General features: G+C 46.0%; 1 pseudogene; it reads left to right on the forward strand.

Moving 5' to 3' along the window:
- Window positions 1-2,928: 2,928 nt before the first annotated feature.
- Window positions 2,929-6,547, forward strand: LOC144673091 (zona pellucida sperm-binding protein 3-like; annotated as a pseudogene).
- Window positions 6,548-21,115: the final 14,568 nt, after the last annotated feature.

A 21,115-nucleotide genomic window follows, 5' to 3' on the forward strand; every position in this document is an offset into this window, starting at 1 on the left:
GTGACCAGAACTGCACACAGTACTCCAGTTGTGTCCTAACCAGCGTTTTATACAGTTCCAGCATAACCTCCCTGCTCTTGTATTCTATGCTTCAGATAATAAAGGCGAGTATCCCTCATGCCTTCTTAACCACCTGATCTACCTGCCCTGCTACCTTCAGGGATCTATGGATATGCTCACCAAGGTCCCTCTGATATTCAGTGCTTTTCAGGGTCCTACCATTCATAGTGTATTCCCTTGCCTTGTTAGCCATCCCCAAGTGCATTACCTCACACTTTTCCGGGTTGAATTCCATTTGCCACTGCTCTGCCCACCTGACCAGTCCATTGATATCCTCCTGCAGTTTATGGCCATCCTCCTCACTATTTGCCACTCTACCAATTTTCGTGTTATCTGCAAACTTCTTGATCATACCCCCTACATTTAAATCTAAGTCATTTATGTACACCACAAACAGCAAGGGCCCCAGGAACGAGCTCTGTGGAACCCCACTAGAAATAGACTTCCAGTCACAGAAACATCTCTCTACCATCACCCTCTGCTTCCTGCCTCTCAGCCAATTTTAGATCCAACATGCCACTTTGCCTTGGATCCCATGGGCTCTTACTTTCTTGCCCAGTCTGCCATGAGGGACCTTATCAAAAGCGTTGCTAAAGTAAAATGCATTGCCCTCATCAACACTCCTGGTTACCTCCTCAAAAAATTCGAACAAATTTTTCAAACTCGAACTTCCCTTAACAAACCCATGCTGACTGTCCCCGATTAATCCTTGTCTCTCCAAGGCCAGATATATTCTGCCCCTCAGAATTATTTCTAGTAACTTCCCCACAACTGAGGTTAGACTGACTGGCCTGTAATTTCCTGGTCTCTCCCTTCCTCCCTTTCTTATTAATGGGATAACGTTAGCAGTCCTCCAGTCCTCTGGCATCGCACCTGTGACCAGAGAGGATTTGAAAATTATTGCCAGGGCCCCTGATATCTCTTCCCTTGGCTCCCTCAACAGCCTGGGATACACCTCATCCAGGCCTGTGGATTTATCAATTTCTAAGGCCGCTAGACCTGCAAGTTCCCCCTCTCTCTCTATGTTAATTTCCTCTAATATTTCACAGTCCTCCACCCTGATATCTGTATCTGCGTCGTCCTTTTCCATTGTGAAGACCAACGTAAAGGACTCATTGAGGACTGCACCCATGTCTTCCGGGTCCACACACAGATTACCTCCATTATCCCGAATTGGCCCTACTCTTTCCCTAGTTATTCTCTTCCTCTCTATATATTTAAATATCCCCTTTGGGTTTTCCTTTATTCTACCCACCAATGCTATCTCATGCACTCTCTTAGTTTTCCTAATTTCCTTTCTAAGTTCCCTCTACACTTTTTACATTCCTGTAAGGACTCAGCTGTATTGAGCCCTCGGTATCTGTCATAAGCTTCTCTTGTTTTCTTCATCCTAACCTTTATGCCCCTTGACATCCAGGGTTCTCCAGGATTGGTTCCCCCCACCCGTTGTCTTTACGGGAACATATTTGCCCTGTGCTTTTGCTATTACCACCTTGAAAACCCTCCACTGTTCTGACACAGTTTTATCTGCAAGTAGCTGCTCCCAGTCCACTTGTGCGAAATCGCATCTCATCTTAGTAAAATTAGCCTTTCCCCAGTTTAGAACTTATATTCCTGGTCCAACCTTATCCTTTTCCATAACTATCCGAAATCTAACTGAGTTATGGTCACTATCTCCAAAATGCTCCCCTGCTGATATGCCTTCCACCTGCCCGGGCTTATTTCAAAATATTAGGTCCAGAACTGCCCCCTCCCTTGCTGGGCTTTCTACGCACCATCTAAAAATGTTCTCCTGGATGCAACTTCAGAATTTTGCTCCCTCCCTACCTTGCACACTAAAACTATCCAAGTTAATATTTGGGTAGTTAAAATCGCCTACTATTACTTCCCTAATGTTCTTACATTTCTCTGAAATTTGATTATATATTTGATCCTTTATCTCTCCTTGACGGTTTGGGGGCCTATAGTACACAGGTCATATCTGGCTAATTAGATTGAAGTTTTTGAGGAAATAACAAGTAGGATTGATGAGGGTGGTGTAGTTGATGTGATGCACATTGATTATAACAAGGCTTTCGACAAGGTTCCACATGGCAGACTGCTTAAAAAAATAACAGCCCATAGGATCCAGGGGAATGTAGCGAGCTGGATACAAAATTGGCTCAGTGGCAGGAAAAAAAAAGATGGATGTTTTTGTGACTGGAAGGCTGGATACGATGGGCTGAGTGGCCTCTTTCTGTGCTGTAAACATTCTACGACTCTATGGTACATTCAGACGGTTGCTATGCAGCCATTCAGACCTCATCTGGACACATTTTTTGTTTCTTTCCTTTCCCCATTATCACTGCCTTTGACTTTTGTACCATGAAACCTTTTATCCTTTAATCTCTCCTGCCTTCCACCCGATCACACACCTTCCTTTTTGTTCATCGACATTATTCCCCACCAGAACAACTCCTAATAGTCCAAATAAAATCAGCCTTCCTGGTAATAAATCCATGAGTTCTGTCATTGGTGGAGATTGTGGAGATTGGGGCTGGTTAATTGGTTCAATGTTGCTGCTTCTGGTCTCATTGGTGTCAGGTGAGTGCAGCTTGTGTGTATAAAAGATGCTGCTCGGTGGCTGAAGGGATGGTTGAGTTGTTTGGTAACATGAGGGATTTTGTAGTGAGGGCTTTGTTCCCAGTGCTGATGTTAGTTGGAGCTGTTTGTGGCTCTGATACTTGGCAACAGTTTTTGGGCCAGAGGTTTCCATGGACCAGAGTCAAAGCCACCCCTGTGCCTCAGACAGTCTCTCCTCCTGAGCCTCCCTTTGGTTCCCATTTCTGTGTGTCTGAGGGTGGAAGTGTGTCTCCACTGCAGACTGTGATGGTGCAGTGTGGAGAGGAAAAGCTGCGGCTCAGGGTCCAGCTGGATTTATTTGGGACCAGGCACCTGATCAAAGCTGTTGACCTGACCCTGGGGACAGCAGGTTGTCGGCCAACCAGGATCTACTCTCAGAACCACACTGTCCTCTTTGACTATGAACTCCATGAGTGTGGCAGCAGGTTGCAGGTAATGGGAATCCTCAGCTCTTGCTCTAAGCTTGGGCTGTAGGTTGTTCCTCACTCTTCATTCCAACACTGGGTGAGATGTCAATGATATTGAGGAGATAGCTGTCTCCTGCTTTATAAAACTACAAATTAGCTTTCTAGTCTGTATTGTACTTTGCTTTAACTGGTCCCTGAGTCTCTCCAACCTATGACATCAGCCCCATTGGTCTTGAACCTTCTCTTTGGATCCTCCAAGCATTTCCTTTTGTTGTTTAGAGGATTTTCAGCTCTATTCCCTTCATTCAGATCAATCCAACTGGAGGTTTCAGTTTCAGTCCAGTTTAATCCAATTGGAATGTCTCTTAAATGAAGAAAATGGAATGGGAATTGAGATGTATTGGACTAAAGAGGAACTCCACACTTCCCACTCTTCCTGTCATTGGAATAAATGGGGCCCTGGCTTCAAACTCTTCTATTTACATGCTCCATGTTACTGTCCACTTGTGGCTCCTTTTTACTGTTAACTGAAGCTGTGCTTTTGTTGAGTCACTTCCCTATTAATGGACCCTGGTCTTGTTCTCATGATCTCCCTCTTTGGATAAAGGGCTGAGGTTGCATTGCAGGCCATAATGAGGCCATCCGGCCCCTCGAGCCTGTTCCCCAATCATTAAGATCCTGACCGAACTTCTACACAACCGCCATGTTCCTGTCCTCTTAACAAGCTCTTTGATTCCTGTCATCAAAATATGATAAATATCCTAATATTGTGCTTTATTGTAATATTGGGGATGGGATAATTTGTATGGGGCTGAATTGGGGACAGCTGGTCTGGAGGCTTTGAGTCATCAAAAAGAATCGAGCTTTGAAATGCTAAATCCATAAACATGGCTGAAGTTTTAGAATGAGATGTGATGAACATTTTCTTTTTCATATAAATTTGGATAGCTTGAGTTTCCAAGCGATGGTGGGATGTTACACCCAGCTTTCAGAAACTAAGCTGAAGTGTTAATTTTTTCAAAAGGTTACTGATAAATTAGTACTAAAGTTTTATATTATGAAAAGTGAAGTTGCAACATGATGTGGGAACAATGGAATTTACCTGTAAAGGGGATGAGGCTGAGTCAGTGGTGAAGACATCCTAAGATCTTTCACAAATGTGAGAAGCCTGCAGCCTCTGCGTCAAGTTCCTGACTAAAGGAACCAAGGATGTGTTAACTCGTATTGAATTCTCCTGTCCAGGTGGTGTTGCTTTGCCTGGGTCTGTTCAAATCTGTTTTATTTATTGTTGCCTTAATGGAGGTGTCACTGGGAGCCAGATTAATCAGAGATTTTGGGAGTTCTTATAGAAATTTGTAGACCTATGTATGTGCTTAATCTTTTCTTTCGTTCATGTTTACATTTTTATCTAAACCTCCTGAATTTGTAGCAGTCTTGTTGTTTCTGAATTCCGGGCACTGATCTCAAAATGAAATACTAATTGCAAAACAGTTGAGTGCCTGATCAAGTTTCCCTCGTGGATTCGATCCACCTGACTAGCATCATCTGCCACATCATAACATTCCCTTCATTCCCCAAAATAAATCCATCTGTCTCAAACGTACTCAGTGACTGAGCATCAACAGCTCTCTGGGATAGAATCCCAAAGATTCACCACCTGCTGAATGAAGTAATTCCCTGTCACATTAATCTTAAGTAACTCCCTGACCTGAGATGCCTACACCTAATAATCAACTCTCCTCCGGCTGGGGGGAAGCAGCCTCTTCACACTGACCCTGTCAATCCCCCTCAGAATTGTTTTCAGGGGATGGGATGACTTCATTGTTAACCCCTGTGGAGAACATTCTCATTTCAGATCAGTTCTTCATTCCTTAACCTGATTCTTTCAGATGATTGGAGATTTCCTCATCTACACCACCCAACTGAACCACACCCCAGAGTATCATTGATCTGTCATTGTGAGAACGAATGGAGCTGTCTTTCCCATTGAGTGTCGTTATTTTAGGTGAGAATCTTTACTCGCTTTGTCAATAAGATCTACAGCTGCTGGTGGTCTCTGAAGTTGTCCTAAAATGACTCCCCTGCCTTTAGAGGAAGGGCAATGTGAGCAGTGACCCCATCAAGCCCACCTGGATCCCATTCATCACCACCAAGTCTGGAGAAGGGAATCTGTCATTCTCTCTGCACCTAATGAATGGTACGTGATTGGTGGATGGGGAGTGATTTCCTGTAGTCACTCACTGGGATTTACAGCCACTGTCTCTAACCCTTGTCCTCTTGTACTTCAGGTGACTGGCTTACAGAGCGCACTTCGACTGTCTACTACCTGGGTGAGCTCATTCACATTGAAGCCTCTGTTTCAATGACCAACCACATGCCCCTGAAGCTCTACATTGACCGCTGTGTAGCTACATTGAGCCCAGACAAGGACTCCACCCTGAGATACAGCATCATTGACCACAATGGGTAAGGATCTCTCTGCTTTCTCCAGCTGGTCCCATCTCAATGGCATCACTTGATTCACTTCCGGTCCCTTTTTAATCTTCCTTCAGTTGCCTCCTGGACAGCAAAGCTGAGGACTCCTTTTCAACCATTGTTGCCAAGAGACGAGCGGGAGCTGGACAAGCTCCGGTTTGACCTGGATGCGTTCCGTTTCCTTGGAGATGACCGTTCCTTGGTAAGAGGAAGCTGATCATTGGGGTCTCCATGTTGGGAGGGAGTCACTGAATCATGACGTGTGTTGAATGTGTCCCTCAGATTTTCATCACCTGTCACCTGAAAGTTGCTCCAGTGGATCAGAGGGATTCCAGGAACAAAGATTGTACTTTCCAGAAGGTGCAGAATATGTAAGGTCCCCCACTCTCCCTCAGGGATGTGTTGTGTGGGGATGTGATGCACAACCTGGTTGATGGGCTGCTCCTCCTATTTAGCTGGACCCACATTGGAGAAATCAAGCATTGACATTTGAGCCTGTTGCATGTGGGTAACTGTGATGCCACAAGGGAGTTGTGGTTTGGTCCCAGAGGAAGGAGAGATCTTGTACCTGAAGGTGGTAGGACATTGATCCTCTAGATGTTGGAGGCCCCCCTTTCCCATCTCTAACTGGAATGTTTGATGTTGCAGAGAGTGAAGCTGGATTGAAGTGGGTGGGTGATGCCTCACTTGGACCCCTGCTCATTCTGGATACTGATGTGACCAAGCTGGCAACAGAGTCCCTGAATGAGGATGAGCGAAGGATGCAGGAGCGGTCTGCAGGTGGTGAGTTGGCCGACTGCTGGTTTCCATTTCCCTCTCAGTGTTTCCTTCACTAACCATTGGTTTCTCATTGCTTTGTAGGTGTGGAGTCTGAGGTGGTCCTGATCGTGGCCCTGACTGTGACAGCTGTCTCTCTGATCTCTGCTTCATTGCCGGACTTGTTCCTGTACAGGAAACACAAGCAAACTCAGGTCAACCAGTGATCAAATGATCAATAAGCAGTGATTCTGTCTACCTTGTATCTGGGAGCTGATATGTTTCTGCATCCTCCATGTTAGTTAAATGTCTCTGTGGACCTAATGGCTGGGTTTCATCTCTCCAAGCACAGAACTCAGCCTCCTGAATGATGGGTTTACTGAAGATAGAGAGAAGCAGGAACTACTGATTTTTGTCTTGTGCTTCAGACCCCAGGCTTGGTATCTATAGCCACCCAGTGTGGGGGAGAGGATGTGAGAAGATCTGGGGCCTCCTTGTGGACCTGCTCCTGAGCCTGGCTGGTATGGGATCCCTCATTCTCTTCCATGGTGATGTTCACCCCCTGGAGAGGGGGCTCACTGTATTGGAATGTTTGAGGTTTGCTGTAATCAGTGGGTATGAATGGTCATGTCTACACTGATCAAATAAACATCCTGTTTGCAATCATTTGTCAATGAATCTTTCATTTCTTCAACACCTGGTGAAATTGTACAATTGACTGGTCAACCAGTTAACAAAGGCCTGTCTATTGTAGGGAATAGTGAATCTGCAGCTCAAACAGAAGGTGATCAGAGAGACAACATGGCTTTAAGTGGATGGGACTAAACTGTCAATTTTCATTGGAGTTCACTAAGAGGATGTTGCCCATATGGACTTCCAGAGGGGATTACAACTTTCACAGACATGGAGGGAAAATGAAGTGTTTGGGGATCCGGAGAACATCATCTAACTCAGGAATTGACATGTGGTGGTTGCCAGGGATCTGATCTGGTGCCTGAACTTCATTTGTAATTTGTAGGGATATCCAAGTTTGCAGGTGGTAATATTTTTGCAGACAGGAGCATAAGGGATTGTTCATGTTCTGTGATGGAGAGTGAGGTCATCCACCTTGAACAAAAACTAGAAAAATCATGCTGTTATCTGAAGGAACAAATTTGAGTCCAATACCTCACTTGTAAATGGTTAATTGGGGCTAATGGGATGTTGGCCTCTCTCAGATGTGATGCTTCAGTTATCCAAACTCTGGGCACCCACACATCTGGATTTCTGATGTTTGGACATCGAACAGCAAAGCAGCCATTGTGTTCTTAGTCTCGCTGCTGATTGGCCAGAATAAAGATTGGGGTGAGGAGCAGTTTAACTCCTAGATTGAAGGTTGAGTCTGATCTAAGGTGTTTAAACTGTTGGGAGGATTTGGTAGGGTGGGTTTGGGGAATAATTTCCCCTCTATAGGGAACTGGAACAAGGAACCTGAAAAGAAATTGGAGCAGGGCCATTGAGAGTGAAATTGAAAGGGAGGGGGAGAGTACCTGAGGAGAGGAAAGTATTAATATTAGCTCATGTCAGAACAGGAAGAGAAATTGTGTGCTCAAGTTTATTGGGAGTAAGATTGAAGGTACATGAGATGAGGGGTCGGGAGCAAGATGAGGTTGGAGGGTGCGTGAGGGGAGGTGGAGAAAGACATGAGTTCAGGGCCTGGTTTACATTTCAAACACTGCTTAGCAATTAACTGTAAGTCACCATCAACTGGTATTTTCTCAATGGAAGAATCTCTACCATCAGTCTACTTGCCAACCAATCAGCACTCTCTGCTCACAGTATAAATTTGTTGTTCCCCTTACATTGGCATTTTTTCAAATTGTCCTGACGAGTGCAAGATGAAAAGCTCTGACAAAAAAAATCTCTTTTTTCAGCGATACTCAGGTTCTGGACCATCAAATGGTTATTGGATATGTGGGTACCTTGTGATTCTTCTGATGTCGGGACATGTTGACTTGGCACGCCTCACATTCCCTCTGGCAGGATGTGAACAAGTGGAGACCCACAGGGGCCTGTGCTGAGGCCTCAACTTTTTTCAATGTACATCAATGACTTAGATGAGGAGAGTGAAGGCTGATAGCTCAATTTGCAGATGACACAAAGATAGGTAGGAAAGTATTTTGTGAAGAAGGCATAAGGAGGTTCTTGATGGATATAGAAAGGTTGAGTGAGTGGGCAAAGATCTGGCAAATGGAGTTTAATGTGGGATGTGTGAAGTTGTTCACTCTGACAGGAAGAACAAAAAAGCAGAATATTACTAAAATGGAAAATGGCTGCATAATTCTGAGGTGCAGAGGGATCTAGATGTTCTAGTACATGAGCCACAAAAACTTAGTGTACAGGTACTGCAAGTAATTAAGAATGCTAATGGTATGCTATCCTTTATTACGGGTGAACTAAACAGAAAAATAAGGCTGTTTTGCTTCAGTTATAGAGGGCATTGGTGAGACTGTGCCTCGCATAATGTATGCAGTTTAGGTCTCCGTATTCAAGGAAGGATGTAAATGCATTGGAGGCAGTGGACAGGAGGTTTACTACGTTCATACCTGGAATGAGTGGGTTGTCTTTTAAGGAAAGGTTGGACAGGCTGGGCTTGTTTCCACTGGAGTTTAGAAGAGTGAGGGGCGTGATTTGATTGAAGTATACAAGATCCTGAACAGCCTTGACAAGGTGGACGTGGAAAGGACGTTTCCTCTTGTGGGAGAGTCCAGAACTAGGGGGCACTGTTTTAAATTTAGGGGTCACCTTTTTAGGATGGAGATGAGGAGAACTTATTCTCTCAGAGGATTGTGCGACTTTGGAAGTCTCTGCCTGAGAAGGTGGTGGAGGTGGGGTCATTGAAAATTTTAAGGCAGGGGTAGATAGATTCTTGTTAGGCTAGGGAATCAAAGGTTATCGGGGGTAGATGGGAATGTGGAAATCGAAACTCAAGAAGATCAGCCATGATCTTATTGAATGGTGGAGCAGTCTCGAGGGGCCGAATGGCCTACTCCTGTTCCTATTTCTTATGTTCTTATCATTCGATGTCTAGATTCATCCCTGATCACTATACTGTTTCTCCAGCCTGTCTCCTGGTTCGATCTATCCACATATACACTTGGTGTAATTCCTGGAGGATGTCAGGTCTAAGAGATCAAGGACTTTCTGGCCCTTGGGGAATCCCAAGCTCATCTCTGTGAGGCCAAAACAGTCTTAGAGCCTCTGGAACATCCTGGAAGGACTCTGGCCACCCTCCAATCACGGTCTTCCATAACTGTTGCAATACAGGAACATTGGACATCTCTTGTTGCAGTTGCTGGCATCTATTTTTCCCAAAATTCAGCCGGTCGATATGAAAGATGTCTTCAATTTCAGTTTCGATAAATCCACTTGCAGGTCTAAGGAAATATCTGCAGTTTTGGATCGTTTGGGTAAACAACATAAAATATCAGATTTGACCATGGAACAAGGCAGTTTGTAACGTATGTCACAGTCGTAGCCTTGTATTTTGATGAGTAAGTGATGGAATCTGGATGGTGCACTAGTTAACAGCTGAATGTCAATTGTACACATGAGGTGCTAACTCACTGGATTCTGTAATCACGGGTTCGGATAATCATACAGCCTGGATGGGAATTATTTGCTGCATTGTATCTGTACCATCTTTGAAAGAGCGATTTTGCTTTGTCTCTCCTGCCTGCTCTTTCCCCATAACCCTGCAAATCCCCCTATCGGTATTTATCCTGTTCCCTTTTGAAACTTACTATTGAATCTGCTTCCAGCATGTCTTCAGACAGTGCATTCCAGACTTGAACAACTCACTGGATAAAAGGAATTGTGTCGAATTCTGGGTGTTTCATATGAGAAAGGGTGTGAGGGTCTTGGAGGGAGTGCAGCAGATATTTATTGGAATGGTACCACGGATGAGGAATTCAGTTATATGGAGAGATCAGAGAAGGTGGGATTGTTCTCCTTAGAGCAGATAAAGTCAAGGGGAAATTGAATGGATGTGTTCAAATTAATGTGGAGTATTGACAGAGTGAGGAGAAACTGTTTCCACCGGAACAACACTCAGTTACAAAATTTCAAATAATTGTCAAAAGAACCAGAGGGGAGAGAAAGAGAACATTTTTATCCAGTGAGTTGCTCCAATTTGGAATGCACAAATCTTTGAAGGTGGCAAGAGAAGTTGATCAAATTATTAAAACTCCCTGCAAGACATTTGATTTAGACAGAGACAGAGGCCAGGATATTCCAGCGCCGTCATGGGGGGACCTGCTCCGGGATATTTGGTGGCCCAGCCAAAAGCCCGTTGGCTTTTGATGGGAGCAGACAATCCCGCTGGTGGGTGGGGCTGGAACTTCACACCCATCGAGTGTAAAAGCCTACGAGGATTTGTGTACATGTTCTCCACTGTCCCTGCACCTCGTTTAAAATTACTTGATATTATTTATATCATCTGTCCTCATTCTTCGTCCCACATGAATCATTCACATTGCTCTACATTAAATTTCATTTCTCATGTATGTTTTATATTTGATATCTCAGATTGATGTTGATTTTCTACGTGTCTAATAGATTTTATTCAGTGTTTTAAATGTCTGCTCCATGCTTCAGCTCCAGCTTCCAGCACTTTCTCCAGCTTTATTTACTTTTCTCTGAGTCCACACCCAGGCTTAATTAATCAAGCACCAGGAGCATTGATCAGCCAACAGACAGACATAATCAAATGCAGAACAATTGAATCATTGCACGCCACAAATTCTCTCTCCATTTCACCAATCTCTGTCCCCCTAAAGCCTATTCCTATTCTCCTCACTGTTTACATTCTGTATTCCTGTTATCTACAATAAACAAAATTCTATCCTTTATATATAAGTCCAGGTCATTTAACGGTATCAGAAGGAGCAGTGGTCCTAATACTGACTCATGGGGAACATCACTGTGTACTCCCCTCCGTCCTGAATTGTCACCGTTGACCACTTCTGTCTGCTTTCTGTCCCACAGCCAGTGTCATATGCACAATGCCACTGCTCCTTTAATCTATGGGTTTCACTTTCCTAACATGTGGCAATTGAAAGTCCATATACATAACATGAACCAGGCTGAGCTCATCAACCCTCTCCATTACTTCCTCAAAGAACTCCAAGTTGGTCACACACGATTTCCCATGAACATACCTGTGCTGCTGCTTATTTATTAACTCATGTTTTCCAAGCCACATTTTAAGTTGTTGCAGATTTTAGAAGTTAGATGATTCCTCCAATGTTTCACTGATGTGAGACTGGCTGGTTTGTAGTTACAGGGTTTATCCTCCTCTCCTTTTTTAAACTGGGTGGAACATTTACAACCCTCCAGTTCTCTGGCACCACCCCCATATCCAAGGAGGATTGAAAGGTTATGGTCAGTGTGTCCATTATTTTTACCATTCCTTCCCTCAGTGACCCTCACACATCCCATCCAGACCGGGTAAATTATTGTGGCAAAAGAAGTGTTGGATTTGAAGGGATTAACTGAACTTGTTTGTTCAGTGACTGTAATTAATGTCACTCTCCATGGATCCTAATTGTGTCACTGGAGGGTTTCCATCTTCTGTTAATAAGGGAATCCGTTCAATGTGTTATCCCATAATGTCAGCGGGAACGTCACCACCAACACTGACAGGGATCAGCGGCTCCAGAGAGAGGGAGAGGAGGGATCGGAATCTTAGAATAATGGATTGGAATGTTACAACAATGGATCGGCATCTGAGAACAATCGATTGGAATGTTACAACAATGGATCGGAATCTGAGAACAATGGATCGGAGTTTAACCGATGGGCTTGGCTGGCATTTTATTAATTCTGATTGGATGACATTATCATGGCGAGTTTATGGGCTACTTCTGGTTATTCAAGCAGGTTACTACTCCATCCTCGCTATTGTTGGTGTCCCTGGTAAGTCTCTGTCTCCAGCTATTAATTCTATAAACCGTGTTTAGCTGCCTTAATGTTCTTGTCATGTAAATTTTGGGAAGACCAAAGCCATTGGTTTCAGTTCCAGTCCCAATCTCCATTCCGTATCCAATGGAAACTGAGACAATGCCCCCCAGGCACTGTACCTCAGCTGGGTCTGCTAGTGCTGTACTGGAGTGAGTGACCACTTCTACAGCGGACAGAATGGGTTTCATGCCCTGGGCAATGTCCTGAGTCACTTTGGAGCTGGACACCTCCATGCTCCTTGAAAGTGACAACAAACATCCTGACAGACGGTCAATGTACAAAGCAATTCAGTGTACACACCCATCACCATTCTCCTCTATGCTGCCCCATGATTCTCAAATCGTTTGTACCCTCACCCTCCGCTGAGCTGTCACATGAATGATCCTTTCCCCCTGGTCTGGCTGCAGCTCACTCACTCTCAGTGACACACCACAGGCAGATTCTGAGTCACTACCAGTCCCTAAGGTACAGGCAGTGCGAGGATATGAGCTGGTGGCTGTGAGGGTCAGGCCAAATGATAGGGATTCATCATCAGTGCTGTGCTGATGCTCTCTCTATCTCACTCTCTCTCCCTCATTCTCTCTCTCTTACCCTAGCTCTCTCTTACCCTCGCTCTCTTTCACTCTCTCCCTCTCTGTCTCACACTCGCTCATTCGCTCTCTCTCTCTCACTTTCTCTCTCTCTCACTCTCTCTCACTCTCTCTCTCTCTCACGCTCTCTCTCTCTCTCTCTCTCTCACTCTCACTCACACTCAGTCTCTCACTCTCGCTCTCTCTCTCTCTCTGCCTCCTGGAACCTGGCCATTTTTTGCAATCATTAGAAAGCAAAAAATCAGAAATGTCGGGGGGGTGTGGGGTGCGGGGGGGTGGTTGGGGAGTGGGAGTGGGGTGGGATGGAAAGCACAAGGTCCATGGTTCCACCATCTGCAGCTTGGACATGATTTCAGACAACAGGATGAGAGCCAGCTGGGAGTTAAGAAGGGGTCAAGGCAGAAACATAACATCACCCTAAATGCTCGCGCTCACACTGGATGCTACAGGCTCCGTCACAGCTGGTCCCAAGATATGGAGAACCATTGCCTCACTCAGGCTGAGAGGAGGAATGTTCGCCTTCCCCATCGGTTTTCTCTCTCTCCCTTTGATTATGGAATCACCACTTTAATCACTCCATTATTGTTGGCTGCCTTGGCCATCAAGTTCTGGAATTCCCTCCTTTCACCTCTCCACCTCTCAATCTCACCTTGCTCCCCGAAAGCCACTCCATAAAACTTACCACTTTGACCAAGCTTTTAGTCATTTGACCTAATATCTCCTGATGTGCCTCAGTGTCATATTTTGTTTTATATTGCTCCTGTGAAGTGTCTTGAGGGGGAAAGGAGGAAGTGGAGGATCATGATCAACATTCGATTTATTATTTTAGTGTCATTCCTTTTGCCATTTAATCTCTCCTGCCTTCACCACATCATAAAACTTCCCATTTGTTCTTACAGGTAGAATCATTGCAATGGATCCCTGGACACAAAAGTGCTTCTGAAAATCTCAATTTCCTGAATCAATCTGAAACTTTGTTCCCACCCTGATGCATAATTATCCTATTTATTCCCCTTCCTCACAGCTAACTCAGTGACGATTGCGATCCTGTATAAGGGAACGTATGGTCTCTCTGAATGTGTGACATGCTACCTGGTGGCCATGGCAACAGCATATCTACTGGTAATTATCCTCGACCTGATATTCAGACACATTCCAATTGTTTAGTGGGAACAGTTTCTTTTCCTGAAGTTGATGCCGATATGTAATATCCATGGCATCCTGCTTTATGCAGCCACTGACTGTTCTGTCTGGTTCATCATCACTTTCACCTTTGATCGCTTCGTGGCCATTTGTGGCCAGAAGCTGAAAAGTAAATATTGCACCAGTAAAATGGCAGCTATGGTTCTGGGAACAATGACTGTTCTGAGCTGTTTAAAGAATATTATCTGGTATTTTATATACACAGGTCAGTATTTGCTCTTCAACTCCCCCTTCTTTTGTTTCGTACCAGAGTCGGTTCGGTTTTCTACAGTCTGGGTATCAATCGAGTTCCTGCATCAGACTATAACCCCGTTTATCCCATTTGTTCTTATTTTGATGCTCAATGTTTTCACTGTCAGACACATTTTAGTGAGCAGCAGAGCCCGCAGGAGTCTCCGGGCTGACAGCAGTGGGGAGAGTCCCAGAGACCCAGAGATGGAGAGTCGAAGGAAATCCATCATTTTACTGTTTCCTATCTCGGCAAATTTCATCCTGTTATGGACGATGTTAATGGTTTATTCCGTGTGGTACCGGATGTGGTTGTTATGGTATAGGTCTGTACAGTTTCATTTCATTGTAATGGAGTTAGGCTTCATGCTGCAGCTCCTGAGTTGCTGCACAAACACTTGTATTTATGCCATGACCCAGACTAAGTTCAGAGAGCAGTTGAAGAATGTGCTGAAATATCCGTTAAATCTAATTGTTCAATTAATTCAATGATGAAAAGAACTGAATCACCGGGATTAAAATTGTTCAGTTGAAGGGTCATTGAGCTGAAACATTTCACAGTATCACAATATCTTTACAGTGCAGAAGGAGGACATTCGGCCCATCGAGCCTGTGCTGGCTCTCTGAAAGAGCTTTCCACCTAGTCCCACTCCCCTCCCTTATTCCCATCACCTTGCACATTCTCTCTTACATTGGGCAGAATTTAATGGGGCCATCGAGAGTGGGAATGTGGTGGGCAGAGTGATTTAATCAGGCAGGAACCAAAATCTCATCTTCCCGATGGCGGAAGGTGGTGACATCGTGGATTTGTCACTGGACTCGTCATCCCTGAGACCCAGGGTATTGCTCTGGGAACCTGGCTTCAAATTGCACCATGGCATATGGTGAAATTTGAATTCAATAAAAACCTGGAATTAAAAGTCTGATGCTGACAACAAAACCATTGTCGATTATTGTAAAAACCCAAAACAAAAACAGAATTACCTGGAAAAACTCAGCAAGTCTGGCAGCATCGGCGGAGAAGAAATCAGTTAACGTTTCGAGCCTTCATGGCCCTTCGGCAGAACTTCGGCAGTTCTGCCGAAGGGCCATGAAGGCTCGAAACGTTAACTGATTTCTTCTCCGCCGATGCTGCCAGACTTGCTGAGTTTTTCCAGGTAATTCTGTTTTTGTTTTGGATTTACAGCATCCGCAGTAGCTTTTAGCTTTTTGTTTTTATCATTGTAAAAACCCATCTGGTTCACTAATGTCCTTCAGGGAAGAAAATCTGCTGTCCTTACCTGGTCGGCCTACATGTGACTCCAGACCCACAGCAATGTGGCTGACTCTTAATGCCCTCTGAACAAGGGCAATTAGGGATGGGCAATACATGCTGGCCCAGCCAGCGATGCCCACATGCCATGAATGAATGAAAAAAGAGAGTTTAATGGGTTGAGTTGGCACCGTTTCAGTGGTGGGTCGGCATTCACAGTGTCCGATGACGGGAACTTCTTTTCCCTACATGAGCATCCCATGAATACTCATTAAATTATAACTTTTCCACATTAAGTCCGACCATCAAGATTAAGTCAGCGGTGAACGGGAAACTTGTGCCACCTGATTTAGGGCTGGTTAAAGGTGGCATGCACTAGGTGAGCTGGTCCATTTGGTCAAGCGGTGAGTGGTTCTCTTTGCTGAACTCTGAGGCAAAGAGGAGGGGAACAGGAGAATGTTCACGGACATGTACTGTCAGTAGCAGCAAGAACGGAGAGGGGGGTATTACAGGTGGGGTCGAGGTGTCGACGGGAGCCACAGAGAGACACTAGGGGGTTGGACGGTGTGAGTAGGGGTGAAGAATTGGGAGGGGAGCAAATGTCTTGTTTCGGTCCATCCTGTCAGATGTCATCGGGTCGTGGGTGGAAGTTGTACCCCACAGGGAAGATCCAAACTCAGAGAGGGCAGTTGAAGGTTGATGGAGGGCAGGTGCCGCTTGAGGGAGGGCAGGTAAATGCCCCACATACCCACCATGTGATCACACCTGCCCCACGTGTGATCACACCTTCCCCACGTGCCCACCATGTGATCACACCTGTCCCACGTGCCCACCGTGTGATCATACCTGCCCCACGTGCCCACCGCTGGCTCTTTACATTTTAATTGGTCTGGTGCCAATGCCGGCTCTCGACACGCAAACGGAATTGGCACTCACTCGCACCAACGGGACCCAGGCTTCGCGTATTAAATTCCGCCCAGTGTGTCTGACCATCCGAGATGTGGAAAAGGTTTCTGTTTAGGACAAATGCAACAAATCAAATATCCATCCCACCCCGAGAGAGGGAAAAACCAGAGAAAAGGACAGAAGGAGATTGAGACTCAGTTAAATAGAGAAAATGGAAATATTTCCCACCCTTAATGTCTCTCTATTCCAGTCCAATCTTCGGCGCTGTGGAAATAATTTCAGAGTAAATCAGGCAGCTCGAGAATCGAACCCAAATGGTGACACAAAGGAAAGGAGAAAAGTCCGGAATGAGCTGGGGACCTTTCGATTTTCAGTCTAACACCCACCCAACTGAGCTCTATGAGGGGCTATTCAACCAAGGGGTTTGGAAGTGGGTGAAGGGGCAGAGAGACGGTGGGAGTGAGAGGGACAGTGAGTCGGCCGTGGTCAATAGAACGTCAGGAATGAAGGTCAGAGGAACAGAACAGGCTGGAAACATAGAAAAAGTGAGGAGCAGAGGCTGTGAGAAAGAGAGAGTAAAGGCTTGTTCATTTGGTTGGGGTGTGGTGTTTATAATAACCGGGATCTGGGTTTGATCCTCTCTCAGCTCAGAGGGAATTGGACCAACATTCTGTCCGTACAATTATAGAATGATGCAAGGAAGCAGGAGGCCATTTGACATCTCACAGGCAATCTCCAACTTGGAATTCCTCAGCAGAGAGTTGAAGAAATGTTCGATCAAAATGAAATTCAACAACAGAGTTACCTCCCAATAGCACCTCGCTGTTAAGGACTCAACTTAATTTCATTTCTGTAGCTGGGAGTCAATGCTGCTCAGTGGAATTTCTGACCCATCCCTCTCTTCACAATCCATTAGTGTTGAGAAAGCAATGGGGAATGTTATACACATATGGTGTACTCTCGGAATTGCTTTCCTTTTTATTGGAAAAATATATTTCATTCATAAAATATCTGGAAGAACATTACAAAACATTTCTAAATCGCCATCACAAACAGTACAATCAGAATCAACTTTTAAACATGGATCACGAGCTGCTTCAATACAATCGATGAATATTGCAACCATTTAAATCTGGTCATTACAGACAATCAGACAATGGGATTGGAGTTATCTACATACAACATGTTGCTCTCTGAGGTGCTTCAATACAATTAGAATACAACTAGCATTCAATGCAGACATTCATTGTGAGCTGGACAGCCCGAGGGGTCTATACACTCCCCAGCCCCAAAGAGCGTCTTTCACCGAGTTGATGATCCGCCAGCGATAGTTGATGTTTTTCTCGGTGTGTGTCCCTGGGAACAGCCCGTAGAGCACAGAGTCCTGTGTCACAGAACTGCTCGGGATGAACCTCGACAGAAACCACTGCATCTCTCTCCAGACCTTCTTTGCAAAGGCACAATCCACAAGGAGGTGAAAAACGGTCTCATCCCCACCACAGCCACCTCGAGGGCAACGTGCCGAGGGGGTGAGACTCCTGGCGTGTAGGAAGGATCTGATGGGGAGGTCCTTTCTCACCGCCAGCCAAGCTACATCTTGGTGCTTGTTGGAAAGTTCTGGCGATGAGGCATTCTGCTAAATGACTTTGACAGTCTGCTCGGGGAACCATCCCACAGGATGCACCCTCTCCTTTTCCCACAGGGCCTCTAAGACGTTACCTGCCTACCACTGCCTGATGGATATGGAGTCAAAAGTTTTTCTCCGCATAGATTTTTCCACGATGGACAGGTGGTACGTGCCATGCCGGTCCAACTACTTGGAGCGTTCCGCGGCAGCGTGGCCGACCCATCCTTTGCAACACTGGGGACAGGTAGAACCTCAGCATGTAGTGACACTTGGTGTTTGCGTACTGAGGGTCTACGCACCACTTGATGCAGCCACACACAAAGGTGGCCATCAGTATGAGGGCGATGTTGGGGACGTTTTTTCCCCCTTTATCTAGAAGCTTGTACATCGTGTCCCAAAGGACACGAATCATTTTGGACCTCCAGATAAAGTGAAAGATGGCTCGGGTGATCGCCACCACGCAGGAGTTTGGAATGGGCCAGACCTGTACCACATACAGCGACAGCGAAAGTGCCTCACACCTGATGACCAGGTTCTTACCCGCAATGGAGAGGGAGCATCACTCCCACATGCCCAGTTTTCTTTGCACCATAGACACTCGCTCCTTCCAGTTTCTAACGCATGCCCTGGCCCATCCAAACCATATCCCTAGCACCTTCAGGCTGTCAGCCCTGACGGTGAAGGCGATAAAGGATCGGTCAGCCCAGTTCCCAAAGAACATGTCCTCGCTCTTCCCACGATTTAACTTGGCTCCCGAGGCCAGTTCGAACTGGTCGCAGATGTGGATCAATCTGCGCACCAACAGCAGATCCGAGCAGAAGATGGCGACATCGTCCATGTACAGGGAGGCTTTGACCTGAGTACCTCCACTGTCTGGGATCGTCACTCCTCTTATGCACGGATCCTTCCTGATCGACTCAGCAAAGGGTTCTATGCAACACACAAACAGGGCAGGGGAGAGAGGGCAGCCCTGCCTGACTCCAGATTTAATCGGGAAGCTATCTGATTTCCACCCATTGATTCAGATCATGCTACTGATGTTAGTGGAAAGCAGTTGGATCCAATTGCAAATTCCCTCCCCAAACCCCATTTTGGAGAGCACATCCACCATGTAGGTGTGTGATATTCTGTCAAAGGCCTTCTCCTAATCCAGGCTGATGAGGCAGGTGTCCACATCCCTGTCCTGTACATAGGCAATCGCATCCCTGAGCAGCGTGCGGCTGTCAGAGATCTTCCTGCCTGGCACAGTGCAGGTCTGGTCAGGGTGGATCACCAATTCCAGAGCGGATTTGACCCGATTGGTGATGACCTTGGACAGAATCTTATAGTCCACATTCAACAGTGAAATGGGTCGCCAATTTCTAATTTCCTCCCTTTCCCCCTTGTGCTTGTAGATGAGGGTAATGATGCCTTTCCTCATGGATTCTGACATACTGCCGGCCAGGAGCATACTCTCGTACACTTCTAGCAGGTCTGGGCTGATCCAGTCCCACAGAGCCGAATACAACTCCACCGGAAAGCCATCGCTTCCGGGAGTTTTACTCATCTTGAAGGACAGGAGGGCGTCATTCCGTTCGTCAGGAGTTAGCGGTTTGTCCAGGCTCTCCCGTGTTCTGTCGTCTAAGACCTCCGTGATAAAGGACAGGAATGACTGGGAGACCGTGCTGTCCGAGGGCTTCATGTCATAAAATCCGGTATAAAAGGATTTGCTGACACTCAAAATGTCGAGCTGCGATGACTTTACTGAGCCGTCTTCTTCCTTCAGGCAGCTGGTCACAGAGCTCTCTCTGTGTACCTTTTGGAAGAAGAAACGTGAGCACGTCTCATCCTGCTCCATGGAGCGGACTCTGGAATGGAAGATGATCTTGGAGGCCTCCGAGGCAAAGAGCGAGGCTTGCTGGCTCTTCACCTCTTGGAGTTCCTCCTTGACATCGAACCCTATCGACTGCAGCCGCAGCAGATTCTGCATGTTTTTCTGGAGTCGGGACATTTCCCTCTGTTCCTTTCCAGATTTCAGGGCACCTTTGAGGATGAAAAAACTCTTGATGTTTCCCTTGATCACTTCCCACCAGGGTTTCAGGGACTCAAAGAGGGGTTTCACAGTTCTCCAACCTTTGTAATACCTTTTGAGCTACTCAATGTTCTCTGGGGTCAGCAGTTGAACGATTAGCTTGCATGCCCGCTGCCCACCATCTCGTCCTCCTGTAAGTGACAGTCAGCCAGTAGGAGGCAGTGGTCAGAGAAGAACACCAGCATGATGTCGTTGGATCTGACTGCGAACGCTCGGGGCACAAACAGTAAGTCTCTATTGGAATGGATGGACCCGTTTGGCTGCGACCATGTGTATCTATGCTGCGCTCCGTCTGCAGGGTTGCTGAAGCTGTCGTGCAGCTTGGCATCCTTTACTGTTTCCATCAGGGATCTGGACGTAGCGTCCAATCTGCTGTCGGCCCTGCCGGATTGTCCACCCACATCGATGATGTAGTTGAAGTCACCGCCCAGAATGACCGGCCCGGAGGTCACCAGCAGCAGTGGTTGCTGCTGAAAAACCTCCAGCCGCTCGGCCCCTTGTGACCGGGCATACACGTTAATTTACTGGAGTGAGCATTCTTGTACATTACGTCTGCTACGAGGAGGCGCCCGCCCACCACCTCCTTATTCTCGGAGACGGTGAAGTTGCCTCCCTGCAGCAGAATACCAAGGCCAGAGTAACGAGAGTCGTTTCCGCCCGACAAGATCGATGGCCCATGGGACCACCATCGTGACCATTGCCTGTAGGAGCTGAGGTGCGGTATCGCACACTCCTGCAGAAACAACAGGTCAGCTTTGACCTTGGCAAGGTAGTCCAAGGTCGCAACACATCACGTAGTAGATTTAATGCTACGCACATTTATGGATACAATCTTTACACCCAATTTAAAACATTTAGTCTCTTACCAAACCTGTTCTCTCTGAGAGTCCAAAACATTTAGTCCTCAGTCCATCCAAA

Source organism: Cetorhinus maximus, unplaced genomic scaffold (assembly GCF_964194155.1).
Source record: "Cetorhinus maximus unplaced genomic scaffold, sCetMax3.hap1.1 HAP1_SCAFFOLD_257, whole genome shotgun sequence".
In the NCBI taxonomy this organism is placed as follows: domain Eukaryota; kingdom Metazoa; phylum Chordata; class Chondrichthyes; order Lamniformes; family Cetorhinidae; genus Cetorhinus; species Cetorhinus maximus.